General features: G+C 37.2%; 1 protein-coding gene across 2 annotated transcripts in view; it reads right to left on the minus strand.

Annotated features, from left to right (window-relative positions):
- Positions 1-13,852, minus strand: part of HOXB3 (homeobox B3) — a 37,114-nt gene that overhangs the window by 13,746 nt on the left and 9,516 nt on the right. The window contains exons 1-2 of one of the 2 annotated variants that reach the window (XM_032237722.1): positions 7,407-7,553; positions 4,970-5,017 (exon numbers count right to left, since the gene is read on the minus strand). The gene's annotated coding sequence lies outside the window, so the exon portion shown is untranslated. Of the gene's footprint in view, positions 1-4,969; positions 5,018-7,406; positions 7,554-13,852 lie in introns of those variants that run through there. The other variant, XM_032237721.1, reaches the window with a different exon arrangement.

Consider the following 13,852-nt stretch of genomic DNA (forward strand, 5'->3'; position numbering starts at 1 on the left):
GCATAAAATGGGCGGACACAATCCTGTGCTCTTGATCCTTCGTGACAGGGACGGAACCCTTCAGATAAAATATTAGCTGGGCCGCTCGTTCTCAATTTAAAATCTGCCTGAGAACAGAGCTATAATTTCACCGCGGTACGTTCAGGTGTAAAAGGACATTTATTTGGCAGTTGACCTTCACGTGTGACGGTAAGAGAAAAGGACGTCTTCGCCAAGTAATGGACCCAGAATTAGTGGGAGGTGAACAACGAGAGACCTATCTTTGAAACGGGGAGAAGGTTTCGTTTACGAAAGGAGAGATCGTTTTAAAATATTTTCGTTTGGGGAAACATTCCTTGGCTCCAGTAACCTCGTTTCCCGTTCTGAATGCTAATATTATTAATCTGTAATAAAAACGTCCGCTAACCACCCACCCACAGTTCCCGGCTCGGCATCCCCGTATGTCACACAACCTCAAGAATATAAATCATGGCCGGGAGGCCTCGGCACCTCCTTCTCGGTTCTGCGGCCTCTGGCAACAAACTGAGCCTCATTCCGGGCGCTCCTTGTTGTTATTAAAAGCGCCGGCCCGTTTGAACTGCCACCGAGTTGGCACCAGTCCACGGATACCAGATCCTCGTGGGTTCCCCATTTCTGGCTTCCAGCTGAAATCTTTCGTTCTATAAATAAAATTATTGGCTATTTTTTAAAAGTGCTTCTAGACTCTTAAAAACCCAACAATGCTAATACCAATTCTGTGCTAATGGATCTCATCATTTGCTAAAGCAACTCAAGAAAGCTGAAGATTTGAAAACTACTATATTGTTACTCCATTTCATTTCTTCAGCCTTTCACAATTTGATGCCCACTAGAATTGTGGAATACACCTATCCATTCCTGGATATCTTGAATATGGCTGAAAGGGTGTGTAGGAAGGTTAATCCACATATTTATCTATGGAAATTCTCAATCATCCAGGTCATGGTTGTTCCAAAGGTGCTTTTCCCCAAAAGGTAATACCATAGGACTTAGTTTTTTTCCCCTTTGAAAACATTTCACTTCTTATTCAAAAAGCTTTTTCAGTTCTAGCACCTTTGAGAGATCCTCATTTTCAACTGCAGAATCATCCAGCCAATTATTGCTTCTGTTTTATGACTAAACCTGAAATGTAGGGTTTCACCTCAACTAGGCAGCTTTAGAATGGTTCAGTGGCTGTAGACTGGACCCTTTACAAAGTAAATTGGGGGGTTATTCTTTTTTTATCTTTAAATCACAGCTGCTGGATTTTGACAGGTGAGGATAAGGCAGCATAGAGGAGGAGTTATACTGATCGCCTACCTATGCCCTTTTAATATACACAACACCCATTGTCCCAGTCTCTGTGACTGATCATTATTTGTTAATAGTCATGACTGTTGTAAACCAACTATCTGGGGAGAGGGCAGGGAGAGGCACCAGTCTGGGAAGGTTGGACAGGCATGTTGGCTGCTGGAACTTTTTGGAGTTTCAGTAGAATACATTTGAAATGGAACTGTCTTAAAGTAATAATCTACAGCATTAATATCTAGACAGTGGCAAAAAGTAACCTTTTTCCTGATATACAGGAGCCTTGCAGCTCTTGTATTGCTATCTCATTCAGTGCAGAAGAGTTGCTATTCCAAATCAATCTATTAAACACCATATAAGTAACTGATTAGGAAATGCAGTAAAAATAACTGGTGCTCACTCATTTAATATTGCAGCGGTTTCCTCACATCTGTGCAGGGATGAGGAATATGTCTACAATTCCCTGCAGACACAGCCAGCCAGTGATAAGGCCTGCTGGAAGTTATAATTCTCCAATGTCTACAATGCTACAAATTCTTTGTCTCTTATTTAGGAGTGGCCCTGGTCTTCTTTTTCTCAACATAATTTATTCCCAGTGGTATGTGAGTGGGTCAGTTTATTGTTTTATTTATTAGTGCAATTACTGTGGCAATTGCTGTAATGTTATCTACCATATTTGTTGTTTTATATGCTAGCTTTCTTCTGTGGATATGAAAACAACATCTATGGAAATTATATAGTTTGTTTCATTTGTTGGAAGTAGATTGTGTCTCAGTTAATTATAAATACAGGGTTTATATTTATAACTAATCTTAGCATTACTCCCAGTTGGAGACAAAACATGAAACTCAATCAGACTTTAAGTTACAGGAACTCATCCTAAATTTTGCTAAATCTCAATCCCATTTATCCATCAACCCTGTATGGAAAGATTAATTCTAATTTTTAAATGTTTTATTACTGAAACATTACTGAAACAAAAGCTACCCAAATGTAGCTTTTAGGAATGAGGGGCAATCTTCCTCACCATGGTATCTTTCATTTTGGATTCTTCCTTGTAGGGGGTCAGATTGTGAAAGGTGATTATTGAAGTAATTATGAAAAATATCCATGAAAAAAATATTTTGGATCTTGCTTAAAAAACGTCTCCATTATCTAATGATAATGTTAAAACAGCTCCAAATTTAAAAGGATTTATGGATAGATGTCCGTGATTGAAAGATATCTATATCAGGTAGGTATGTTATCCATGAAACCTGACCCTTTTTAACTTCTTTGAACTAAGATAGACACAAATCCTACCTAGAAGCCAATCTCAACCAATTGTTTTCCTTGTTTTCCTTGATGGATTGTAACTCTTTCTTACCCATGACCTTTTGTTTTAGAAGCTTAATAACTCACTGGATTAATGGTCAAATCAACAGAAGTAGTTCTGAATTACTTCCAAAATATTGCACATAAACAAAACAACAGCTAAAAGGCAGAGAGGAGGGAGAGGGAGAAATCCCCAGAATCCCAATCTCCTTCATATCTCACCTCCATGCTCTGGAAAGATTTGAATACCAGTTAGCAATCTTGGCAACATTTTCAAAGCAGAGCTCAGAGGGGGAAAAAAACTTACTGCCAAAGATTATATCTTTGGGTTTCTAACCTCATCCAACTTTCAAGGGGACTTATTTCCAAAGGTTTTAATGCACTATTCTTCTCAAACACAGCTATAATACATTTGATAAAATTCAATGTAAAGTGTGGCGTTGCCCTTTCTTAATGTGCACTAGACATTAAGGTATAAAATATTATCAATTTCATATGACAAGTCTAATATTATGCAGAATCATAACTTTTCTATTGATGACACTTCCCTCCTCCAATCCTTGGAATACTTAAATTGTTATGAATTAAAGTTAGATTCCCAACAAAAAATTCCCTTATGGTTCCCATCTAGGCTCTGGCCTACCACATGACAGCCTATTCAGTCATGCTATTGGGCTTGCAGACATTTCAAAGTATGGGGAAGGGGAAAGAGAAAAGATTTAAAGTATCAAACAACAATTTATAAAAAAATTGAGATGACTCACTTATCTGCACAGTATGTATGGACTGTGCAGAAATCAATATATAGATAAAAGTTTGAATATACAAGTAAAATACTTTGGCTTCAACTTCCATCAGCTGCTCTGAAATAGGACACAGCAACCTTTGGGGAAAGGAAAGTGGGAGGAAGAGGTAAATGCCAGAGGGGACATCTCATTTTGCAGTGTGGCATATGCTGGGTTGCCTTGTCAACAAAGTCAGGAAAAAAGAGGAGATCCAGCATAGAAATGGGGATCTATTCCTTTATCCCAGAATAGTGCCCCATTTTCCCCCAGATTCCCCCTCATCACTCCACTCTGGATGCTATTTCGTCCTGGTTGGAATGAAACATCTCAGCTTTTAGAGGTGGTCCCTACTTCTGAAATTTCAGGGAAAAGATTAATTTCAATACCATTCAGATTCTCTCAAGAATGAGGAAAGGCCTCTAATTAAATCATATATTGGAAGTAAACATTTGTAGCATTTTGAGGTCCATCTAAACTTCATTTTCCTTAAACTTTACATCAGGTCAGGGGTGTGGGGGGGGGGGGAGGAATCTGCTCATCTAACCAACATTGCAATATAGCCTGCTTATAAAATCCAAGAATATCCTTTTGAATTGAATGTGATTTACCTCAAATATATTGAGAGATGTGACCTGACACATCTATCTGGTAAGGATTTAATGAAGTTAGAAGGTGAAATCCACACTCTTAAGGTCTAAAATGTCAGGTAAGTTTACTGAGCAAGGAAGTAAGACTGCTAAACATTGGGGTTTTTAACCTGATCTCTCCCAGCTATATTGGACTATAATTCCTATCCCATCATGTCTGCCTGCCTGCCTGCCTGCCTGCCTGCCTGCCTGCCTGCCTGCCTGCCTGCCTGCCTGCCTGCCTACCTACCTACCTACCTACCTACCTACCTACCTACCTACCTATCTATCTATCTATCTATCTATCTATCTATCTATCTATCTATCATTTCCTGTGCTTCCTCACTGAGCTATCCAGCATACTGGTTTCCCTCTCTGTGTGAAAGTTCTTACATACCAGCCTGGCTGGTGTCTTTAGTCACAGGAAATAATGCAGTGCTGATTGAAGATTATAGGAGTTGTAATCCAAGGTTTCTGCAGAACTGCAGGGTGGCCAAGCTGGTATGTAAGAACTTTTATATAGAGACAGACTAGTATGTTTAGAACTAGTAGTTCAGTGAGTATCAACACAGGAAGACAGACAGACAGACAGACATATTAAAAAGAGAGGGCCAACATCACATGAGAGTTATTCACTTCAGAATTGCTGACGAAGATAAAAGCCAAAATGATTTACTTTAAATTTTCTGTTAGTTAATCACATATTGAAAGTGTACACCTTTACTGATTTATATGCAAAAGTGCAAGGCATTACACATGACTAATTATTCATAACACAGTATATATACATTGTGTAGCTTAGAATAGAAAGAGCAGTTTAAAATCCAATAGGCAGAATCTCAGCAAAAGAATGTTTAATTATGACAGAATTGAAATTGAGTTAGTTTCAAACTATATAAAAACAACAACAACAAAAGTTTGAATTTGAAATCCACTTACTTCTTGGAAAAGAAGCTGATGATTTGACCCCACTGGATGGAATTATGCCTAGAGAATGAAAAAGAAAAGGCCTTTCAGACAGGCAAACATTTTACTTCCCAAGTTTGATTATTCTTAAATTGTGAGTTGGCAAAGTAGGCAAGAGTTAAGACAATGATACTCCTGAAAAATATCTCAAGAACGTTTATATTCTTTCCCTACACTTAGCATCAATAAGTTATACATGCTTGCACACAGAGATAGACAGAATATCTGTTATCTATTATTTATTTTAGTTTTATATGCTCTTGTTCCCAAAGAAGCCTAGAAAACTATATATCTATATCTGTCATAAAAACTTAACCAGTCATATAATTGACCACCATTGTACAGACTTTTATTTTTAACGAGTATAATGGATTTCCAGATAAAGGGGGATCATAAACTCCTTGGAAGAATAAACGAGTATGCAGTGGCAAATGCAATAAATATCTGTTTTATGCTGTTCCCCTGTTCAATGTCCCTGGTCTGGGAACTCCTCAGAAACAGCAGCAAAGGATGTTATAGCTTCTCTACTTCATTCAATGTAGTGGGGATAACTGAAAGGGTAGCAGAGAATGAGTGGAGGTAGGGAAAACACAGAACAGCACACCTATGTCCTGTGTTTATAACTTACTGGCCTTCAGCTTTTTATTGCTTCATTTGTGATTTTGCAACTCAGTTTTCTCCAGCGCAACTCTATTAAATCTAGAAAACCATGTCAGTTTAAGTTTAAAGTTGCTCCAAGTCATTCATTACAGGTTTTTTTTGCTGCTGTTTTTAATCCCAATATATTTCTAATTTCTTGCACCACTCATTTCTACCTCCATTCACTTAAGGAGAAATAAATTGCCCTGAGGTCAATGAAACTTTAATTCCAAGCTGTTTTTTGGGGGAGGGGGGATGTGTTTCTGCATCTATCTAGGCTTCACATTAACTAACAGTTTTCTGGCCCATTTTTTTTTCTTGCTTTACTTGGAAAATTCTTCAAGGCTGTTTGATCTGGGCATTCATCAGCATACCTAAGGCTAATTAGAATCTAGGCATCCATAACAGACTGGAAAAGTGCCGAAACCAAGAGTTAATTTTTAATTGCAAAAATGAAGCTTTGCAAAATGGCCAATGTTTAACAGACTCTCATTGTGAGACATGATTTAGATGTTTGGGGTTAAGTCATCCTTTAAAGTATGCTTCCACTCAGGCTTGTTTGGAAGCTAAAGCATCCCATTTTAAAAGCCTTAGGCCATTGGTATGCAATAGAAATTATACAAACTTACAAAGGAGGAAATAAATGCAGACTGTAATTGTATATTTAAAACTTAAAATATAATTTTTCTCCCCCACCTTTGCCTGGAATCATACATTTTCACATTTCTTTTTTTCTTCTGAAGAGAAGTACTTATCCAGATTCAAAATCTTATCTTTGGTGCTGCATATATTAGGTTCTAATGTGACTCTAGAGATCCTCAGCATTGCAGTGAAACTCTGCTGAAGTCATTGGACTTGTGGTCCTTTGAGAAGTTACCAGCTAAACCATTCCAATTAGGATTTTCAAAAATGATTAGAAAATGCTCCCCCAATTATGCCCCCAGAATTTGTCTTCAAACCAGAGAAAAACAATAAATGTGAAGCAGCTACTCCATTAATATCCATTTCTATCAATGAAAACTTTGGTTCTTCATCAAGTTGATGATTTATTATTAAATCATTAAATTACAGTGAGTTAAAGGTTTCATGGTTTCCTCTTGGATGTCATTGCATCACAGAAGATTTTGAAAGAAGAGATATATTCAGCCAATTGAATTGCCATTCTCTTACAACATGGTCTGACATTACCAGTGAAAATATTAAACAACAAGGTAGTTTAAAGGTTTGATTGTTTGTTTCCTTTTTAAGTAATAAGATATATGTTTATAGATAATATAGCATCTTAAGATCCTCCTTCTTATAACTGCTATTCTCAGCCCAGAATGCAAATTTAATGTCAGCCTTGATGACTTTATCTATTTAACAATTCTGACTTTTTTGTTTTGATTTGATCTCTCAGCAGTGATTATTCATTTAATTAGATCATATTTTTTAATGAAACTCTGGTTTTCAGGATGATCTAACTTGGCAAAGTTCTTTGCTCCCATATGTAGAAGAAGTAATCTACAAGAAACAATTGGAAGAAAGGAAGAGGGAAAAGAAGAGACCCTCATGGCAAGTGGAACATGAGGGTTTTCTATACTTGATGTGCAAGCATTGCAATATTTCAAAAATATAGAATTATCTATTGGTAAAAAAAAATTATATGGATTTAAATTGTCAGTCAATTTATTATAGTCATTAGCAAATTCCACCTCTCAGCGGGGTTGATCTGGAGCAAAATGCATTCCCTTGTAAGAAGATTCTGATTGCAATTTTATGAGTAACTTACCTGCTAGAAAATCTTACAGAAATCAATGAGACTGACTTCTCATAGGCATAGGACTGGAGTATCAATGCCTCCCCTAAAAGTTGATCCCAGGTACGTCTGTATAGAAATAGACAGGCTGACATTCCCAAATATTCATAGGTCAAATTAATTCCTACACATTATAAGGTATAAAGAAAGAGGCAAACACTACGCTAGTGAAGTGTTCCCACATCTAAAAGGTTAAAGGGATTGCTTATGTATTGGCCACCAAGCCAACTTTGTCTTCTTTTCTTGTCCCTTCTGGCTCTACAAACCAGAAAGATATTTGTTAACCACAAATAGCAAACACAAAAAAGAGTAATGCGGGTGAGAGAGAAAGAAGAGATTCGGATTCGGTCTTCTAGGAAACAGACTAGCCACGACAGCAGCCACCTCAAATAAACACAACTTTCTCATCACCATAAATCACATCCCTCTGTTTAACAAGCGGACTTTCCCCTCCCAGAAAGAAGCGTTTGTAGTTTTCCCTTTCAAACAGCCTAGAGGCGTTAAACCTTTAACAAATGTGGACCGAGAGGGATGGCGGGGGTGGGGGGAATCCCCTTTCGAAAAAGCAACCTGTATCCCACATATTTTATTTATATTGGAAGCCCCTATTCAAAAGTTATTAGGCGATTATTAATAGTACTTATTTAATATATGGTCAGTTCCAGTTTGTTCTGATCAAAAGACGGGATTAGGGCTGTGTTTTGTTTTGTTTTTCTGGCGGGGAGGGGGGAATGGTTTGTAGAATTCAGGTCGACCAATCGACATCTTCCCAAGCTTTGTCAGAGCTATTAATTAAATCTCCGCGGCCCAAGCCTCTCTCTGCCAAGCTCAGACGAAGCTGCCTTGCTGTTTCGGATTTGAGCTTTCTTATTAAATTCGGTTTTTCTTTTAATTTCCATTAAACCTTCTTACCTGAAAAAATGCTCAGCGTAACGATTTCCGTGCAGAGGGAAAAGCGGCCCAAAGCTTCAGAAGGATTCAAAGAAAGCGAAGCGGGAAGAAAGAGCGAGGCTGCGGAAATAGAACTCCGTAGATGTTGCGGCTAAACTCTTACAGTGGAGCTTGTGGCTTGGGGAGTTTTGATTCCTACCGCACGGATGCGCTTTTTTTTCAAGTTGGGGTGGGGTGGGGGTCCTTTTTACATTCCAACTGGACTGAAGAAAAAAAATTGCAATTTCCAAAATGCCAAGGGAAACCCAGTTTTTACCAGATCTGGGTTGAAGACACGCAGGACTTTGAAAATCTTTCCACTTCTACCGAAGAAGCGGGAAAAGCCCTATCGCTCTAGGCAGTGCTGGTTCTCTTTATAAAGACTTTAAAACGTGGCCAGAAAGGGATTTTTACAGAATGACAAGAGGTGCCAGAGAGAAAAGAACCAAATGGGTTATGGTTTAAGAGACCAGCAGGAACTGGCTGGTTCTCAACATCAAGATACGAAATTGATTCCATATGTCTGTCTTTCTTCTTTCTCTTTCTTTCTTTCTTTCTTTCTTTCTTTCTTTCTTTCTTTCTTTCTCTTTCTTTCTTTCTTTCTTTCTTTCTTGTTTATAATTTGTTTAAAATGATGTCAATGAAAAGTGAAGAATAATCCAGCTTTCATTTTTTTATAAGTAACCGTCATAATGACAACAAAAACAATTAGAAGGAAAGAGGTTTAGAAAATTCTCTCTCGTATACTTATGTTTTAGACAACCGATCTTGCTGGATTATGTTTCAGCAAGGAAAGGTAGGGCGATGGGCAAAAGATTCCCCTGAAGAAGGAAAGCCACATACCACAACATTTTAATGTGGTCATTAGCAAACTATTGATCTGCTGAAGCATGCATACCTACATGGCGTTCTTTTCTCTGTCTTTATAGCCTGTGAATAGTGGAGTGGCTTCCTTATTTTTTAAAATTCCATCCATTTATCCAACACCCACTATAATCATTTTAATAGTTTCCTTTTCTAAATCAGTATTTCCATTCTCAGGGGTACACAAGATATTATTGTATGAATCAGTTAAGCACTTCTTCCTCCACTAGCCTTCCTTGTGTGATATTTAGCAGGATTCCTATATTTTATTTTAGCTAAGAAATGAATATCCTTCCTTCCCTCTCTTCCTCTCCTTCTTTCCTTCCTTCCTCAGATTAACTTTGAAATCAACCTGGAATTAGGGTTCAAATGGGTTTGCTTCAAATGTTAATCTTTGGGTGGTAATACACCAGAGACAAAGGAAGAGATTCATGGCAGTCTGCGATCGAAGGCCAACCTCCCATCTTCAACCCCTGCTCTCGGCAGCTGCCTGCAGCTGGTGCTGACTCCCCAAGAGCTCAGAGGTGGTGGTCTCCTAACAAAGAGCTCTCCCGGTTTTGTAGAGCAGGGTGCTTTAGTCTTGCATTTTACCACACCAGCTCCCTTCCCTGTAATACCCCCAAATTTGGAACCCATCTCAAGTTAATCCGGTTCAAGTCCTTTTGATTAGTGAGTGGCTCATTTGTTATCCCCTCCCTCATGTCTGGAAATAAAATTGCAAACACAGTAGACCTCACTGTTCTTAAGAAAATGAATTGCTTTGAAATAAGGACAGGAGAGCAATGTAAACCTTTTTTAAAAAAAAAAAGTTTCTCTATTTAAAAAACATTCTTCTCAAAGGTTGCTTCATTGAAGGAAATCTCTTTTTATATATGATTGACTTTCTTGTACATATACTTTGCTCATTGTTGGATGACACAAATCATGTTTTAAAATCATACTAGATATATTATTATTTAGTTTTCCTAAACACAAATACTCCAGTATTAAAGCAAATGGACCACAGATTTCATTCACTTACTTGTCTACTTCTGTTAATAATCCAGCAATGCCTTTCATTCTTTCCTTCTCTCCTTACTCTTTAATAAATCCTATTCAAAGTGGGCTTATTGCAAATCAAGAATATTTTTATCTCAAGGATTCCATTAAGGAATACTCCTGCAACTTTTAACAAATTCATTATTCCCCTAAAAACATTCAATCAATCAAGACTTTGGGAAAATATGACCCCAAAGCAAAGCACCCCAGGGTGTTTTAATGTTGGTAGGGAGGACTCAATGAAGCAATCTCCTGTACAAACTTTGTAGAACTGAATGGGAATTATTCAACTTGATGAAGCTTGCCTACAAGAACTTCCCGCTGAATTGTATACAAGATACTCAGGGTCATGGCCTTACATCTGGAACTTGGTAACTCATTCTCAGATACACTAACTTCAATTCTTCTGGTTTAAAAAGGCATACTCTAATATAAAAATAAATTTATCACTTTATATGAGGCAGAGCAATTTTGCTTTTCTTTGTTATTATTCCCTTTGGCTTCTTCAGCACTTTTACAATCACAGTTGCAACATTAAATTAACCTACCTATGAGTAAGTCTTACTAAAGTTAATGGGCTTATTTCTAAGAAGGCTCACAGAATTGTAGTGTCTGACTTAAAATGCATTTCTAACTATCTTCTTTTGTGCTTCAGTGGGAACTGTGCAAAGAACCTTTCATGGAATCCTACCCAAAGAATAAAAGAATCATTCCTTGGGCTATTACACAAATGCTACATTTATTATACACAGAAATTGTACTAATTTACAAGGTGAAGTACATAGATCTCAAGTGACCAAATTTCTACCCGGACTACTTTTAATAATTGCAGTATTAAATAGTTTTTACTTGGTTGTAAAGTCCATTAATATGAAACCATCCCACTGTCGTTGGACTAAATAGTCAGATCATGATTTTGTGAATAGAGTAAGTTGAGTATCTTCCTTTAATCCCTTGTTATTTTCTGATTTGAGATGTAGGTTTTAGAGTTACTTAGAAGTAAGCTATCTGAAAGTCAGAGGATTGATTTGGAAATATTTGCCCATATCTAAGAAGAAGCATACACATGCATCTAATGCTGAAGTCCCTGCATTACTTTACTGTATTTATTTTGGAATTACTCCTTGTTTGCTTGGTCTCTAAGAGACCAATCACCAGAAAAATGCCTCTCTTACTGAGTTTCTTAGTTTGCCCACAAAACTGTTTGTGGGCACACAAAGAGTGAGAATTGGGTAGAATTATAGCTGTCAGATATGAACTATGTCTGCTCTCTCCACTTTATTCTGGCTTGTGGTTGTGTTTGGATTGGTTTAGTGTGGCTCTGAGGCCCAAGAGTTCCTCTTAAGCCAGGGTCTAGGTTTCCAGATGCTAAAGGCAGTGTTCTAGCATGTTGGAAAAGATTACCTTAAAGTGTACTGAGATCCAGAAATATTTCATGGATCAACCTTGCCAAGACCTTAAAATATATTAATATCCTTTGGAAACAAGTGGAATAAACTGAGGGTTAGGGTTAGAATTGCTAGAATCTCTGGAAAATTATCTCAAAGGAATCATTTTTTATAGATTTGGAAAGTGACTTATGTCCTTTGAAACTTAAAAGAGTTGTTATTGCCACAACTCCCTTACTCAAGCTCTTCTTCCTTTTAGGCACTGAGTTTTAGACATTTTCCTACTCTGACAGCTTTATTCTGATTAATCAACGAGGGAAGCAACCTAGAACTGAGGAGAAACTTCTTAACCAATGAAAACAATTAACCCAGAGGACAACTTGCATCTAGAAGTTGTGGGAGCTCCCTCACTGGAGGCTTTTAAGAAGAGACTGTAGAACCATTTGTCTGAAATGGTATAGGGCTTCCTGTCTGAGCAAGGAGTTGGGCTAGAAGACATCAAGGTCCCTTCCAGCTCTGTTATTCTGTTATTCTACTGTTCTTCATAGGTTAGCAGGCAGGAAGCAAATTGTTGTTGGATTACCTACCCTTGACATTATTTTAGTATAAAACCCAAGATTCTTTAACATAATAGAGAATGACATATTGAAACAAAAGAAAAACACTTGCCATGTTTTGAGAAGCTAATATGTTTTTATCATTGTGTTTTTGTCCCAATGTTTCTCCCAATAGATGGCATATATCTCAGCACAGGACCTACCGTATTTTATTCTCAGACTAAGGCTAAAGAACAAGGTTATCTAGATCAATGGTTCTCAACTTCAGCAGTTTTAAGCTATGTAAACTTCAATTCCTAGAATTCCTATTCGCCACCCCCAAGCATGTTGTCTGGGGAATTCTGGGGGTTGAATTTCATACAGATTAAGGTTGAGAAACACAGACTGAGTAGGAATCTTAGCCCCTATTGTCCCAAAGGTGCTTTTTTCAAAAGGCAACCTGAGTTTCTCATTTTTCTTTGAAGACATTTTGCTTGTCATCCAAGAAGCTTCTTCTGCCTCTTTAAAAAACACCTTTGGACCTGAAGAAGCTTCTGAGATGAGAAGCAAAATGCCTTCAAAGAAAAATGAGAAACTCCAGTTGCCTCTTGAAAAAGCACCTTTGGACAACCATGACTTGGATGGTTGAAAATAGATGGTTTAGGAGGAGTGCAGGAAGATTTATTTAAATTGCTTCTTGTTGCAGGTTTATTAAAATATGCTTATACTGTTAATTCAGTTCTTAGGAGAAGAAGGTATGTTATCCTAGTTCTTCGAGTTTAAAAAACATATACTGATTATAAATAACTCAAGAGAAGAATTACAATACAATTACTTTTGTTATAATATGGTGACTAAATGTAAGGCTGAGATTTCAAAAACACTTATAATGTAATCCTATATAAATAATTAAAAATATGCTTATTTGTCTAAGTGGGGCATAAGCCTGTAAAGCATTGTAATCTTAGCTGTTGGAAAAATGCTTTGGATATTAAATGAGGCTTGCTTCAAAATTAAATGGATATAGAACCGGGGAACTAGATTCTAGAGACAAAATCCAAGAAGTCCAAAAGGAATTTTTAAAAAGTTGCAAAGAAAACATTGTTTTTCTCTTTTAATAGCTTTGCTCTGCCAATTTAGTTTCAGTTTGGTTCTTATTTTGGACCACAGTTAAGAGGAAAGTTACCTTGCACAGGTAACCCTGTCCAAATGAAGGTTGCAAGTTTTCCAAGAATATTGAGAGGAAGAAATGAATGCTTCCCTAAGCCTCCTCTTTGGAAAAAAAAACCCAATACAATTCATAGGGAAGAAGCCCCCACACTGAAGAATTATTTTCAATGATGTTTAATGGATAAATTCTAAAAGTGCTGTTGATAGAAAAAGAAACTTGCAATGAACTCTGAATCTATCAACAAAGGTGAATGTCTGCTTGTATGCATCAATAGAAGACGTAATCAATAAACTAGGAAGTATGTGAAATAGTATATATCTCATTTCTATGTTGCATTTCTGTAACAGTAGTGCTAATTTAGCAGGGTATTGGAGATCAACCAAGCTAATAAAGAAGTATGCACCTATAACACAAAGGAAGATGATAATGATTTTACAGATTTTGTTACAGTTTGCAGAAAAGTACTTCAGCAGCAAAGTTATTATAGTGTCC

Source organism: Thamnophis elegans, chromosome Z (assembly GCF_009769535.1).
Source record: "Thamnophis elegans isolate rThaEle1 chromosome Z, rThaEle1.pri, whole genome shotgun sequence".
In the NCBI taxonomy this organism is placed as follows: Eukaryota; Metazoa; Chordata; class Lepidosauria; order Squamata; family Colubridae; genus Thamnophis; species Thamnophis elegans.